The following is a 16,192-nucleotide window of genomic DNA, read 5'->3' as shown; positions in this document are numbered from 1 at the left end:
ATTATGTGAGGGTATGAGAAGTGCATGGCGAGGGAGTTAGATATAGTTATTAAAGATGACTCTAACTGATGAATTTTACTTTAGGCTTTGTTGTTTTCAGTGAATTGTTGAGGATATTTTTAACACAAAGAAACATTATAAAGGGTGTAGTTTTAAGTAAGGCAGAACATCTGGATTTGTCAAAGAATCATAACAGCAAAATATAAAATGCTGGTGTATTGGGGGAAACAGCGTTTACAATGTTGTCTCCACAATGCGGTACCATTACAAACCGGTCGTTACAACAACTGAATGTTACCACGCATACAATTACATCGCTAGTCATTAGTACGGCTTGCTGTAGGGGGCGCAATGCTGTTGGATTCAGAATCTAACACCTTCCCTGCTGTTGCACAAACTGGAGTAGGAATAGTAAATAATAATATTCCTAAATCCAGCAAGTCGTAGTAATGACTTGCGATGTAATAGTATGCGATCTAACAACTACCGCCTTGCAATTGCATGTAATGTATTTGCATGCGATGTAAGGGTATATATTTGCCTATTGGATTTATCAAGGATTCAGCACATCGATATATATAAGGCTGACCCATTGGATTTGTTAATAAATCAATGCAATAATTTATCAGTAATTCTAATCAAATATATTTCCATGTAGATGATCAACAAAACTGTTACATAAACACTTTTAGTAATGCATTTGTCTACAAAACAATCATAAACGGGTGTTGATTTTCCTTAACTTTCTTCAAAACACAAAATTTAGCCTTAGAACTAACCAGAAGAAGTCCCCACACTCCAGCTAAAGAGCACACAGCTCCAGCTCTGGCGTGCTTTAAAAAATATACGGTAAGCCCTCCTGGGAGCATGAATTTAATGACCCAGGAGACTTAATCCAACATTTTAAAATTGTTCCTAGTGGGCTGCTGCGCTCCCTCAACCCCCACAACATTTTACAAAAAGGTTGGTGGTGCCCCTGCCCCTTCTAGGGGCACCACAAGAATAAATACAAGTGTTAAAAACACCTTGGGTGTCATTATGGGGATCTCACCAGCTGTAACAATGAATGTGAAATGAGCAGTTACTCTGCTCATTTTACATTCCCGCTTTATATTTTTTGAGTTTTAGGGGGGAAGTGTGCAGCCACCCTCCCCAAGCCATTTAGGCGCCCACGGAACCTCATCCCCTTTGTCCCAATCCATTTATTGAATGGTAAAGGGACAGGGGGCACCCTTCTCTGAGCATTTTCATGCCCCCAAGGACCCAATCCCCTGGGGGCCATATCTTTTTAATGGGAAGAGGGGCATGTGCCTCTGATCGCTAAACGTCCACAAGGCCCCAATGACACCATCCCCAAGATCAATATCTGTTTACTGGAGAAGGGAAGTGCACCCCTCTCCTGAGCCCATTGAAGGCCCCCGGTCTGATGTATTTTTGTTGTGATGAGGAGAGCAGGGACCCGGCTCTGGCAAGGGTCAGAAATCCCACTGCCTGGCAACACTCTCCTGAGCAAGAAACAGAGATTTACTCCTTCCCAAAGGGAGCAAAAAGCGAAGCTGCTCCGGCCGGGTGGGAGCCAACCAAAGCTGCCGGCTCCCATCACACCAGGGATGGTAGCTGTACGCTCTCCTCTCCTTAACATCATAATTCAGCCCTGCGGCTGGAGTCCCCGTTGCCTGGTAAAGACTCGGGGAGGGAGGCTGCATTTCTCCATCACTTAAAATAATATTATGGTCCAGCCCAGAAAAGCGTGTAAGCCTGCCTTTTTATGTGTTTTAATAAACTTTTCACAGAACTGGGGACTGAATTTCTGAGTCCTAAAATAGCTGCCACAGCATCTTTGTTGATGTGGCAGCCAATCAGATCTTCCCCAATCACATCCACAGATTCTCTGCTGTGTGAAATATTCATACAATTTAAACCTTAATTTCTCAAAAGCTACTGAAAGGATTTACAGCAAACCACAAAGAGCATGCCTTCTGGATCAAGATTTTGCTTTCTGTCACCTATAGTGTAATTCTGTTCATTTGCTTTGTGGTATCGTTGTTCAATTTTCCTATAGAAATCGTCTATGGGGAGCATGTTTTGAGACCCCATTCTTTTTCTTAGCCCCAACTTGACAGACAGAAACTTTACAAGAAAAAGCACAGTGGATGAGACTTTTTCTTTAGAAAATTTCGTGAAGATTCATCAAACAGCTAGTGATGCAGACTTGTGTATGCTCTGGGACGTAAGGTTGCAGGATGGAAGGACAAGCAGATTTAGTTCTTTCGTAAATGGAGAATACAAAACCTCTGGTGTGAAGCAGCATTTGAGTACAGATAGGGCCTTGATGTCTGAAACCCATTTGACGGAGAGCAGAGTAATGACAGTTAGCTTGGCAGAGAGTTGTATAGATTTTTGGCCAGGGTGAGAAACATAAGTGAACTGAGGGACATCCCACAGGTAAGGGAAAAGTGGCGAGGGGAACGTGTACGGCGAATAGCTCTCATGAACTTACAAAAAAGGAAGGCTTTAGCCAAGGGCAGGAAATGTGCAGGAAAGAGTCAAGAATATTGAAAGACATTGATAGTTTGCTACCAAAGGACGGTCTCAAAAAGGCAGATGAAGAAGTTGGTTAGGACGAGTGCAGAGTCATGAAGAGGATCCATTTCCCCTTCCACATGCCAAAAAACTTAGCCTGAGCAGCCTAAATGAAAATCTTTTTGCATCCTGGGGCACATGAATCTTCTGGGAAAAGGGAGGTTGCACCTAATAGGTGGTATTTGAACTGTTATTTCAGAGACCAGCCAACCCAGCAGTAGGGAAAGAGGGTTGTTCAGGACTAAGGGGTGAGTGTTTCTCCAATGAAGGGTAACATATGATGGAAGGAATCGAAAATATACGCAGGGTGCCCTCCAGGAGAGGAGGAACCCCGTGAGGTCCAGAACAGAGTTTTATGGATCATTCAGGTCCATTAGTGGCAGAGTTCAAAGGGGGGTGCAGAGAATTAGACAAGAGGGGGAAAAGGCATAACCTATGGGAGGACTCCAGTCTTGGATGAAGGCACACAATGAGCAGACATTCTGGTTTGGATGCCTATTCACACAGGAGGTGAAAGTCTACTTCTGATGGCCACACTGGGTAAACATCTCTTAGAAGTCTGGGTAGTCCAGCATCCATTTTCTTGATAGGGGTAGTGGAAAACTCAATCCTCCTCAGAATTAACATTAACTGGGAGATACTCCTGCTATGATGGTGGGGTTAGGTTGCACAAAATAGCCTATATTTCCTCATGCATCCTTCCTGCTATGATGCCAAGGGTGAGCAGTGTCCATTTTCAACATTACCAAGAATCACTGGCCTGATAAAAACCCTTTTCCCCTTTGCAGTGTTCCCCTAATTTAAATAAAATCATACTCCTCCTTAGCTGTAACAAATCCCACTCTCCCCAACACTCCTGCCCTGAACCCTACCTTCCCTAGTAAACCCATGTTGCCCCTTAGATGTGCCTAGCCCCAAAAGCTGAGCCCACCTTTAGATGGCATGTAATTGGGGCTTTTACTTTGTAGCAACTATTAGAGCTATACATTGAAGTCAGAAAGGTCTCAGCATTCGCAATTTTGGCAAATGAGTACAATTGACATGATCAGAAGACTGACAGTTTTGCTGGCTCAATATTATGTGCTTGAGCTCCATTCACCTTGATTTCTCCCTCATTTGCTTACATTCTTAGCAGCTTCGGGGAGGTCCTGTAAGAAACATCAGGAAAGATTTTGTAAGAGAAGGTATACTCCATGTTAATAGTTTCAAGTTGAATTGCTTTTCGTAGAACTTTTTCTCAGATTCTCAAATCTTAAAAATAAACCAAGATGCTCCGAGGTTTTGTTCCCTCTTTCAGCTGATTAATGGGAAGCTTGAGAGCTCTTACAACTGATGAGTCTCTGTAGGGTCTCTCAAGCACACCTACCAAAGGTAAATTTGACATTACAGATCGATTTTGGCGATCTTTATGTTTGAAATGATCACTTTTCAACTCCTTTTGGAGTTGCAAAACAGCCTAGAATGGGTAGCTTGTATATCCTTTATGGTCGTGACTCTCTTCTCAATTTCCTCACAGCATGGATATAAATCTTGTCATTGTTTATCTATTATATCCAGTTTTGAGTCTATTCTTCCTGTCATGTCTACTTATGTGGCTTTTATCTCATATACTTCCACAATCGAAAACTGAAGCATTGAGAGCATCATCTGTGAGTCATCTCGTAGGTTATAAACAACAAACAAGAGGGAGAAGCATTCATAAAGACATATTTAGCAAAACAACCCAACTAGGGTCCAGATTAAGGTCTGAAATTGTAAAAAAGAGTAAAAAAATCTGATTTACAATGGATTCGAATCACTGGATCTAGACATCACAAACTACATATGTTGAAGACATGTCATTCTTAATTTCTTTGCTTCAAATGCAAAAGCATGGAGAAGGGCACAGCCACAGAAAAGGGCACAGCATTGATTATGCAATGCCTCATTGCATAATCAGAAGACTTCTTATGCTCCCTCATTTGGTTGACTTTATATACAGATTCATTGCCATATGCATGCATTAATAGGAAATATACAGGACATTCAAAATGAAAACAATAATTGTAAAGGAGCCTCTATTTCCCTACTTTCCTCTGAATTATTGGATTACAGCTCTGCATACCACATAACTATATAACAGATTCTTCAGTTGTGTGTACACACAAAGAGCGTATATGGTAATGGTATGCATCTTATTTCATTCATACTGTCATCATAATATTGTGAATTTTCATTGATCATATCGTATCTCTGGTGTTGTAGTGTTTTCTTTTCATTCTTTCATATCATATCGTCCAATAATATGCAATTTGACCCCTCACACAATACATTGAAAAAGAAGGAAGGTAGATTTTCTCATGTACTTGTGGATCTTGAGGCTGATTTCCAGTTGAGCCGAATAAGTGCATCTTGTTGCATTGCCTAGTTTCAGAATGAAAGGAAATCTTTAGGTCTTCATATACAACACTTTCTACTAAAGATAAAGGGGATTTGAATGATTTTATTGAAGCCATGAGTAGATTAAAGCTCACATTCAAGACTTCTATAATTGTAACTTTAGAAAAACACTTTTACAGTCATGCATAAAAACCCAATAAAACACTAGATTAACTCCTCACGGTACTCAGGGAAATTAGCGAATTACAGGAATTTTGATGTGTCAGTGGATGAGACAATCAGAGATCAACCCATAGTCCATGACAACTAAATAAAATGCAGAAATCCTTGTGGGCAATGAGTGATCTTAAATTACCGGAAGTAATTACCACTTCTTCTTAGGCAATTAAACAATCAGTCTCATGGGTTAAAGCAGTCAACCAGGATAGTCATGAAGGTAAACAATTTGAAGTTTGTGCATTAGATGGAAAACGTTGCAAGCAGTGTGACAAAAAGAAAAAAGGGAGAACAAAACCTATTGCTTTAAATTTGGGAGTTTGTTCTATGTAGCTTCATCTAAGAGCTATCCTACCTTTAATACAATCTGCTACATTTAGAAAAATAATGAAACCACTCATTATAAGAGTTCTAAAAACTCAAATTCAATTGCCTGATATTTCCTTAATATTAAGGAAAATGGCTTTTAGAACGTTACCCTTTACCTGTCTCATCTTTCAGGAGACTAAATAGCATTAGTAGCAGTCGGAAGGCTATTCTATCCCTTCTGCAGTTTCCCCCCAACAGAACTGTAGGATAGGCAGGTGAAGAGGGCCTTAAAATTGGAGCTGGCTGGTCTTGCCCTTGAGGAGAAATATCTGGCCTTGACTCCTGAGAAGGCGAATGAAGTCTTGGCTGCTGAGGAGAAAATTAAGTCACAACCCTTGTAGAAGAGGAGAAAAAGTTGGCCTAAGAAATGAAGAAGATCTGTCGGTGCGTCTCGAGCAAGATGGTGTCAGGCTGATTCTTGCTGCTCTGCCGCGCACTGTGTACTGCTGGACAATCGGCAATGCGGGCTGTTTCAAGATGCCACTGCCGCCGTCAAAGCTGCCGAGGTTGAAAACAGACAGGACGCGAGCACAGCTGTCTTGCTTGTTTGCACAGGAGAACCGGGACCTCGCTTTCAACTCTGCACTGCGGGAAACGCCGGGAGAGACCATACAATCTCTCAGCTGCCTCCTAATCCTTTGGTACTTTGTTTTACCGTTTGCGGAGCTCCTCTCGAGCTTTCTCTCCCTTGACCGGAGTGGGAACAGGTCGCGAGGGCTGTGGTCCTGCCCTCGGAACTGGGATGACCCGAGAGGTGGAAGACACGCTGCGCTGGGAAGCGCGCCTGGACTCTTTGGCTATTTTTTGTTTCTGGGCTTCTTGACCCCCCTGGTGTGTGCACTGAAATTCATCTCCCCGATCAGGAAACTTCAACCAGAAGCGACAGATGTCGTCCAGGGCTCCCAGAACTGGGAAAAACAACAAGTTAAAGGCACCTCAGCCCATGCCAAACTGCAACATCACAGGTGAAGGTGCTGTACTTGAGATCTCTGCGAAAGGTAAAAGGGAAAGTAATTATTTGAAAAAGGCTGTTGGAAAGACTTGGAGTGGTGGGAGCATTCAGGATGCAAAGGAAGGTGCTCAACCAACAATTGTAGAAATGTTTGTGGGACCTAAGACATTATCCTCTAATTCTGATACTACTTTGATTGACATTCCAGCCCCCACACCCCACACAATGTATGAACCAGATCCCCCACTGGTAGATGTTCGGAATGACCTGAGTCCTGGGGGTTGTTTCAAGAAAGGGGTATTCTTTTGCAAACTCCTTTGAGTGAACAGGTTATAGCTCAAAATCAGACAGAAGGTTCTGCAGCTCTGGTGAAGATATCCACCAATGAACTAACTGCTGTTGATGGAGCAGGGTTTTTACTTTAAAACCGAATACCTGTTTCATTTTCGTATGTTATAATTAAAAGTACTACTGATTAATTATTAACTACTAAAGATTTGTCAAAGTCGTGTCTAATCAACCTTATTAACAGAAGAATTACACATGGGAATGCTATTGCATGGCTAAAATAATAAGTGAACTAAGTTGATGTGCAAATTGACAGAATAGATGTTGCTTGTGTGATGTTATTGTGTTTTGCGCTTATAATTAATATGCATTAATGGCTTTTGATATCGCAAATGGCTAGATAAATACATACACATAAGGGTATTAGCAGGGGAATAACACTGTATAATCATTTCCGTGCAGTAATTCTGTTTTGTGTTTCATTTCATTTAAGTTGACCAATGTGGCCTACCAAAAGATGGCTACCATCCGCAGCCTACATTCGAGTTGATGGAAATTTTGCAAGGAGGCTTCGCACTGCCTGTGACCTTGCTCTCTTCACGAACCAAAAAGCCATGATCATGATGACAAATCCAGGAGTGATGCCAAGTGAACATAGAATTTGTTGCTAAATAAAATGCTGACTTTATGAACTTATAATGATCCCACAAATGGGATACAATTTATCCAGAAGAGACATCTGTAAAAGTAACGAATTAGTTGTGGACCCCCTTATTTTCTATTCATTATTTGAGACGATCAATGTGTGTGAAAATGTTCGAAAGTATCCCAATGTACCAAGACGACATATTTCCGCCAGTCATCCGTTTTGTTCAATATGATTGTTACTTTTTGGAATGTAATTTTAGTATAAATATTAGTAGGCTAGAGAGGTCTAGCGCCACTTCTTCCCGAACTGATGATCAGAGGTCCCGATGCTGACAGGAGAGGACGGTGACTCTACATGACGGCTAGAAACTTTGATTATTTTGCTGAGGACCGGTACTGACTTAGGATCTGACTTTTAGCCAGAATAGGTAAATATGAAAGAAATGATCTTGCATTTAATTGGCTTTTCATACAATTTTAGATAAATAATTTTCTGTTTGAATCACTGTGTCGGGTGGTTATTTTATTGTCATGTTTATTGAATTTATTTGCCTGTTCTGAAATGTTTCACCAGATCTATAGCAACTAGTTGATGCCATTGACCTCAGGGTACATGCAGATTGGTTAGGTATCGAAAGTGTCTCCCCTTATACATGGTACGGATAGAGTGGTAGGATGTATGTTGGTGTAATGGGCCCCACCAGCGTGTGATGTGTGTGTGCGTGTGTGAATGTGAAATCACTCCGTCCGTGGAAGTAGAGGGGATTCGGAAGCTCCGATCTGCACCAGTTTCTTGGTAGCAGAATGATGGTTAACTATTGTGATTTTGCGTGTATATAGGCTTGTTGATTATTGATTGATATTTGTACTAACACTGTATGTCGAAGTTGTATTGAGTTTTATGTGGTGTGTACGGCTTCTGGGACGTAGGGAGTCGGTGACAGTTCCGTAGTAGGGCAGAGGGAGTGCTGCTCTCGGAAAAAGGCGGGACTGTTAGCCCTGTATGTAGACAGGGGAAAACGTGTGACAATTAAAGTTGCGCGTCGCATTGTCTGGGTTCGATGAGGTAGCATCGCCGTGTGTTGCCATTAGAAACATATTTTCTGTGTGAGAGAAGTATATATGATAGCGAAGATTATCTGTGAAGTTCTGGTCTTAGGTATCAGGGATCCTTATGGTATTCCGTTAACGCTTATCACTGGGAAGGTAATAGGTATTCTCTAAGCTTGTTAGAAGGACAGAGCAGAGGTAAGCGCTGCTTTGTTAACGTGTGAAATAATTCTGTAGTGGGACAGACTGTTCGCTGTTCTCGGGAAAGACAGAATTCTGTGTGAATGTACTACATTTTCTGGTGTGAAAGTGCGTGAATGAGAAGGCATTCTGGTTAATTGTGAAACTCTTAGGAGCATTCCGGAGAAAACAGTTAATTGGTTCTTGTTAGAAGGGTAAAGTAGAGGGATGTGCTACTTTATCAACGGAAGTAACGATTCCGTAGTAGGGCAGAGGTAAGCGCTGCTCTCGGGAAAGGCGGAATTCTCGTGGGAAAGGTCTTTTGCTGTTCTGTGGCTAGCGAAGCAGACAATGGAGATGTTTGTATGTTGTAACTAACAGATTCGTAGAAGTTGAAACAAAGTCTACCGAGTAGTTTTGTAAAGGAGGGGTAGACGAGAGAGACAGGAGACAGAACCAGGAGCTGCTGCAGCGACTGCTGACGTCAGGGAGACCGCGCTGTGATTGGACAGTGGGTTGGAACAGTGATTGGTGTGCTAGTGTACGCCGCGCTAGGATTGGGAGACATACAGGGTGACATAGACGCTCCAGGATTGGTGCGTTGGTGTGAGTCACGCTGGGATTCGTAGACTGAGTCAGTGATGTAGACGCTCCGGGATTGGTGCGTTGGTGTGAGTCGCGCTGCAATTGGACAGGAGATCGTACAGTTGTAGAAAGGACAAAAAAGTTTGCGGAAAATAAGAAAATGTATTACCACGCTGAGGAAAAGAAAAAGAAATCCTTGTTTAGTAAGGTTAAGAACTGGTTTGACAAGGATAAGGATATTGTGACTAGGGAAGGACAGTTACTGCCTCCAATAAGAACCCCTGCATCCTTCATGGTTGCGAAGTATGGGTATCATACCTGTATTTGGTTATACAACTGGGTGAAGTATACAAGAGAGGATGGAGTTTTAGCTTTCCCGGAACATGGTTCATTTAATCTGGCCATACTGAGGAATTTACGGGAACGGATGATGAGTCTAGAGCCTCGGCCTAGGCCGACGCAGTTCGAGGCATTGACTGAATGGGAAGATGAAATGCATGAACGAGAAAAGCAGAGGGTGGGGGAAGTTACAGGTATATGTTCGGGCGAAAGTATGATCGCGAAACCCATCATGACCGGATGAGACGATGGCGTGATGCCAGTATGACCGAGGGATTATATCCTGTAAGAACAGCAGAGGAGACGGAAGGGAGAAAGTGTACAGAGAAAGAACATAATGTAGAAACAAGGGGGCGAATGAGTCTGATGATGATGTCTTAGAGGACATGCTCTACAAAAGACCACCCCCGTATAGACGAGAACCCGAGGTAGGAACAGCAGTGACCCCAATGAGAGACACCCTGCGAATTATTAAGACAGAGGGTACCACCCCTGGGTTGAAAAGCAGTTGTTCTCTGGCAGAAAGAGAAAGAGAGAGAGAAAGAGAGAGGGAAAGAGAGAGAGAAAGAGAGAGAGAGAGAGAGAGAGAAAGAGAGAGAGAGAGAGAGAGAAAGAGAGAGAGAAAGGGAGAATGAAGTTGAGGATGAAAAGACCAGAGAACTAGCAAGGACTACCTTTGAATTGACAGAGAAAATTAGGGAACTGACTAAGAATCTTGAGGCAGTTACGGTGCCTGTGACAATAGGTCCGGTTATGCCGATTTTCGACAAGCAGAGGACGGGTGAAAGTGGTTTGACTGTTCCCTATGTGGGCAATAGATTGATTGTTCCTCCAGAGCAGGTAGAAATGAGAACAGGAGAAACACAGTGGAGAACGGGAGAAAATCAGTGGAGACATACCATATGTGGAGGAGAATTGAGTGTGCAGACTAACTCGAGTTTGAACTCTGGATGTGTGGAGGGGAACAGAGGATCAATCCTAGAACCACAAAGAGTGTCAGAACCAGGGGGCGCAGAAAAATCTGTGGGAATAACTGCTGAAGATTTGAATGATTGGCTGAAGGCTTTGCAGAGGAAAGAAAAAGAATCCCAGGGACTTGATGTAGCTAGACTACGTATGGAAATGGAGGAACTGATTGTAGGAACAATCCCTACAGAAACGCTGAAAAATTATCAGGAAGGGGAGATTCTGTTCTTATGCAAAAGTATCACATGGAGAGCAAAGAACATACATGACAGGTTGAAAGGAATAGCCAGTGAAATGGGGATTGACATGGACAAGGTAAAAGCTTTACAAATGCCTTGCCGAGTGGATTTTACAGATAAGGACATTGAGAATCTGAACAATGCAGGCCGAACAGGGCAGATTAAGGAGATGATTGCTTTGCTGAGAACATGGGGAAATGTGGAGAGATGGAAAGACAGATGGTATAGAAAGTGAGAGGATGCAACAGACAGAACTTACTCGACATTTCCTCTGAAAGAAAAGGAGAAAGCAGTGACAGCTTACCCCATGAGGGGGATTCCAGGAGGAGGGTATGTACATGTCCCATGGACCAGACAGGATATTTTGTCATTTACAAATGATTTCCCTCGACTAAGGGAGAAGTTCGTCGAGTGGTATAGACAGGTCGACAGATTTGTGAAATTGTCAAAAGTGCTGTGGATTGACCTGAATAGTCTGTTTGATATAATTGTACCAGCAGACCTGTGGGCAGAATGTAAAATAGTCATAGACTGGCCCACTAAAGAGTATACGAGAGATCCAAAGACAGGAGCACCAGATCCGGAGGTCATGAAAAAGTATGAGCAGGTTATGGCTTTCTTGAAAAATAAAGTACCCCCAAGGACACAGACTGGGTTAAAATAGATCGAACACATCAGGAAGGGAAAGAATCAGTCCATGCTTACTATGAAAGACTAATACTGGCTTTCAAACAGTTCAGTGGAGATGAACATCTGGGTGATAAGGATCTGAGCCATTTTGTATATAGATTTGTGTATGGCTTGCGACCTGAAATCAGTGAAATGATAAGGCAACATACCGTAGATTGGCAGAGCAAAAAGATTGATGAGATCCTGAGACATGCAAAATACTTCAGTGATGAGATTGAGGCAAAGCAAAGGAAACTGAAAGAAAAGGCAATGTGGGCACAGGTGAAAGTTGCAGAAAGACAGGAAGCTCAGTTGGTTGAACAAGCAAATAACCCAGGAAATAAACCCAGGTTTGGTCTAGGGAAAGGGAAAGGCAACATTGAGGAAGCCAAAAGAAATTTCCATGCCACAACTGTGGAAAATTAGGGCACTGGAAATCCGAATGTAAGAATCCACCGTCTACTAATGATGACAATCCATCATTGAATTCACAGGTGCAGAGTGAGGGGTGTGGTCAGCATCAGCAACAGCAGAAGGCTGTTAAGCAGCAGAATCAGGTGCCAAAACCACCCTTGCCACAGAGAAGAGGATCCCAGAAGTACAGTCAAGAGTCGGGGTTCTACGATGAAGAGCAGGTAATCAAGCCAAAACGTGCAAGCGCTGTATCTCAATATTGGCTGAAAAATGAAGGAAGGGATTCTGAGGGAGACTTCTGACGGTGCCGAAGAGAGGAGGAGTGCGTACTTGGCGCAACTCTAGAAATAGACCAGGCAGGACCTTTTGTAGATGGGAAAATTAATGGTGAAAGTGTTACTTTTCTAGTTGACACAGGAGCTACGAGATCAACTGTCAGGTCAGCTGATATAAAGAATCTTCCTCTCTCGGATGAAGCAATCCAAGTGGTTGGTGTGTCCAACGCACAGATTAAAACCCTTCTTACTGAACCAGTAAGGGTTAGAATAGGGAAGTTTTCAGACATGCACCGATTTGTGGTGTGTGACATTAGTCCTGTGAACTTGCTAGGCAGGGACCTGCTGTGCAAGATGTATTGCGCTATTTTCTGTACTCCAGATGGAATATCCTTTGAAACACCAGATGAGGATGTGCTATATAGAATGACCATGGACAGCAGGGAGTGTGAGGCTTTGGGAACATATGCTGTTTTTAACCCAGATGCATTACCCCCAGAATTGAAACAGACAGTGAAAGCAGCCGTTTGGGATTTTACTGGAGAAGATGTGGGCCTGATGAGAAATGTAGATCCAGTGAAAATTACTGTAAAAGAAGGAGTAGTTTACCCAAACATTCTACAATACAGACTGACACCTGAAATAATTGAAGGTATAACACCCATAATCGAGAAAATGATCCAGCAGGGGGTGTTAAGGGAAATATTGAGCAGCCCATGTAATTCACAAATAATGGGACTGACGAAGCCTAATGGGAAGTTCAGAATAGTATAGGATTTGAGGAAAATTAACAAAATTGTTGTGTCATGCTGTCCCATTGTGCCAAATCCATCAGTGATTTTGTATCAGATTCCCCATGATGCAGAATGGTATACAGTAATTGATTTGTGCCATGCTTTCTTTTCAATCCCGTTGCATCATGACAGCCAGCCAATTTTTTCATTTAGATTTGGAGAGCGAATTTTGGCATGGTGCCGAATTCCACAAGGGTATACAGAGAGCCCTTCGATATTTAATCAATTGCTGAAGAAATCTCTGGAAAGTCTAACAATGCCTGAAAATTCTGTTTTGGTCCAGTATATTGATGCTTGTGGCATCAAAAACACGTGAAGCCTGTGAAGTAGACACCATTGCTTTACTGAATAACTTGGCAGATGGAGGATTAAAGGTATCTCCAGCCAAACTGCAATTCTGCAAGAAAGAAGTCCAGTATCTGGGACATAATATTGAGAAAGGCCTGAGGAAAGTGACTATTGACAGGATTAAAATAATTTGGGGAATGAGAGCCCCAATGACACAAAGAGAGGTAAGAATGTTTCTGGGAATGGTTGGTTACTGTCGTCAGTGGATAAGTAATTTTTCCCTGATTGCCAAGCCATTGATTAAATTGACCAAAAGTGAGGTGAAAGACCCATTGGAATTAAACCCAGAAGAAATGGCAGCATTTAAAGAGTTTAAGAACAGGCTATGTGAAGCTCCTGCCCTAGGAATGCCAGATTAAGAATTTGAGCTGTACTGTAGTGAGAGAAATGGATGTGCACTTTCAGTGTTAATCCAGAAACATGGACGTTTGAGAAGGCCAATTGCATACTTCTCATCTACACTTGACCCAGTAGCTGTGGGTTTACCAGGTTGCCTGAAAGCAGTAGCTGCTACATGCAGAAGTCTGGAACAAAGTGAGGGAATCATAATGGGATATCCTGTACGGGTATTCGTGCCTCATGATGTGGCAATCCTTTTAACAAGGAGCCGGACACAGTTTATGTCTCATAGTCGGCTGACTAAATATGAGAAAGTCATTCTTGGTGCAACCAATGTGAGCCTGGAGAGATGTGTGAATGTGAATCCAGCGACACTGTTGCCTGATGCTGAATGTGTGGGTGTGAGAAATGAAGTTGATCATGACTGCCTGGATGTGCTTGATTACTGTACAAAACCAAGGCCAGACATAAGAGATCTGCCACTGCCTGAGAGTGATCATGTGCTGTTTGTGGATGGATCTTGCTTGAGAACGGATGAGGGAACACTGAGTGCTGCATATGCTGTGTGTACAGTTTCAGGGGTTGTGGAAGCATCACCTTTGAAAGGAGTTAGATCTGCTCAGGTGGCAGAATTGGTGGCACTTACAAAAGCCTGCAAAATTGGAAGAAATGTGAGAGTGACTGTGATGACTGACAGCCAGTATGGCTTCGGAGTTGTCCATGATTTTGGCTAGCTATGGCTACAAAGAGGTTTCCTGACCTCAAGTGGAACTCCCATAAAGAATGCTGAAGTAGTTGGAAAACTGCTAGAGGCGATACAGCTGCCTAAAGAACTAGCAGTTGTAAAATGTGCTGCTCATGGTCAAGGTGATGATTTTGTCACCGTTGGGAATAAATTTGCCAATGACAGAGCACAATATTGTGCAAGAAACAATCATTCCATTAATCGGAGTAAAGAAAGAGAAATGTCTTCTTGTTCCTTAATGTTTACTAATGAGGTGGGAACATGGGAGGAAGTGAAACAGCTGCAGGATGAGGCAGGAGATGAGGAAATGAAAGATTGGGTGAAAGCAGGTTGTGCACCAAGGGAAAAAGACCATGTGTGGGTCTATAGGGATGGAAGACCAGTCATGCCAAATAGCATGCTGTCAACAATGACAAGGATGTATCATGGCCAAGGACACCTGGGGAGGGATGCTATGATAAGGGCCTTTAAGCAGACCTGGTATAGTCCAAAATTCAGGCTGATAGCAGAAAGTCTTTGTCAGAGATGTTTGATATGTCAGCAATTCAATCCAGGAAAGAAGACAGTGGTGAGCCTAGGAACAATAGGCAGGGAGGGAGGACCCTTCACAAGAATGCAGATAGACTTCATTGAAATGCCCCAAGTCAACAGATTGAGATATGTCCTGGTGGTGGTCTGTTTGTTCTCCAAGTGGGTGGAGGCATATCCAACAAGAAGAAATGATGGGATAACAGTGGCTAAGCTACTGTTAAGAGAGTTCATCCCAAGGTACGGGTTCCCAGTAACCTTTGATTCAGACAGAGGAGGACATTTTTATAAGGAAATCATGGGTCTGATCTGTGAAGCATTGAGTGTACAGCAGAAGCTACATTGTGCTTACTGACCAGAGGCTTCTGGTGTGGTTGAACAAATGAATGGTACCATCAAAAACAGAATTGGCAAAATGTGCCTAGCCACAGGAATGAAATGGCCCGATGTCTTGCCTCTAGTCCTGATGACCATTAGGTCTACTCCAGACAGAACTACAGGTTTGAGTTCACATGAAATTATCATGGGACGTGCTATGAGACATGCATTTGTACCAGTCAACAAGCTGATGAATATAACTGATGACATGATTTTGGATTACTGTAAAGGCCTGGCTGACGCAGTTCATTCTGTGTTTCAAGGGGCCATTTTACTCTGTCTCCTAGGGGCCCAAGAGGCCAAAGGGGCTACCCTGTCAAGCGCCTCATTAATGCGGTGAGTCAGGGCATTACAGGCCGTTTCTACATCCCTCCCTCATGGAGGCCCTCCAGACAGTAGAACCTGGTTAAACCTAGAAGCCGAGAAATTGGCCCATTTCCTCTGAGGTTTAATAGGTAAGATCACCGCCTGGGGTTTAACGACCGTAAAACTAAATGAGACCAGATAGTGGTCAGACCACAGGACTGGAATCGGGGCCTCAACCCGGATGCTTTCCCAGTTGGCAAATATGGGGTCTAGCAGATGTCCCAACTGATGGGTAGGGAGAGTGGATTGGAGTGTTAGGTTCAATGAGGCCATCTCCTGACAGAAATCTTGAGCAGAGACATTGTTTTATCATCTAAATGAAGATTGAGGTCGCCCAACACCATCACTTTCGCATACCGTAGCGCTAGATGAATAACCGACTCTCTAAGATTATTAATGAATTGAAGGATGGGGCCAGGCGGACGGTATATTAAGAGGCCTTTAATAATGTAGGCATTATCAGCTCCGATAGGAAAAAGACCTGCCTCACATGCCTCTATGTCCGCCCTTTCCAATGCACATACAATTGAAATTTTATGGAT

This window comes from Triturus cristatus, chromosome 6 (genome assembly GCF_964204655.1).
Source record: "Triturus cristatus chromosome 6, aTriCri1.1, whole genome shotgun sequence".
NCBI classification, from domain to species: Eukaryota; Metazoa; Chordata; class Amphibia; order Caudata; family Salamandridae; genus Triturus; species Triturus cristatus.
Note: the sequence above shows the minus strand (reverse complement) of the source record.